Source organism: Triticum aestivum, chromosome 6D (assembly GCF_018294505.1).
Source record: "Triticum aestivum cultivar Chinese Spring chromosome 6D, IWGSC CS RefSeq v2.1, whole genome shotgun sequence".
In the NCBI taxonomy this organism is placed as follows: Eukaryota; Viridiplantae; Streptophyta; class Magnoliopsida; order Poales; family Poaceae; genus Triticum; species Triticum aestivum.
Window position 1 is genome coordinate 234,792,756 of NC_057811.1, and position 605 is coordinate 234,793,360.

The following is a 605-nucleotide window of genomic DNA, read 5'->3' on the forward strand; positions in this document are numbered from 1 at the left end:
GACACCACTGCCACCCTGTCTTACCGTAACGCGAGTCGAGGCGGACGTCGTCGCGGTAGCGACGATGGACGCCGAGACGAGCACGTGACACCACTGCCACCCTGTCTATCTTAGGGTAACGCGAGTCGAGGCGGACGTCGTCGCGGTAGCGACGAAGGACGCCAAGCCGAGCACGTGACATCACTGGCATCATGTCTTAGCGTTACGCGAGTCGAGGCGGACGTCGTCGCGGTAGCGATGATGGACGCCGAGACGAGCATGTGACACCATTGTCACCCAGTCTATCTTAGTGTAACGCGAGTCGAGGCGGACGTCGTCGCGGTAGCGACGACGGACGCCAAGACGAGCACGTGACACCACTGCCATCCTGTCTTAGCGTAACGCGATGATGGACGCCGAGACGAGCACGTGACACCACTGTCACCCTGTCTATCTTAGGGTAACGCGAGTCAAGGCGGACATCGTCGCGGTAGCGACGACGGATGCCGAGACGAGCACCTGGCACCACTGCCACCCTATCTATCTTAGGGTAACGCGAGTCTAGGCGGACATCGTCGCGGTAGCGACGATGGACACAGAGACGAGCACGTGACACCATTGTCACC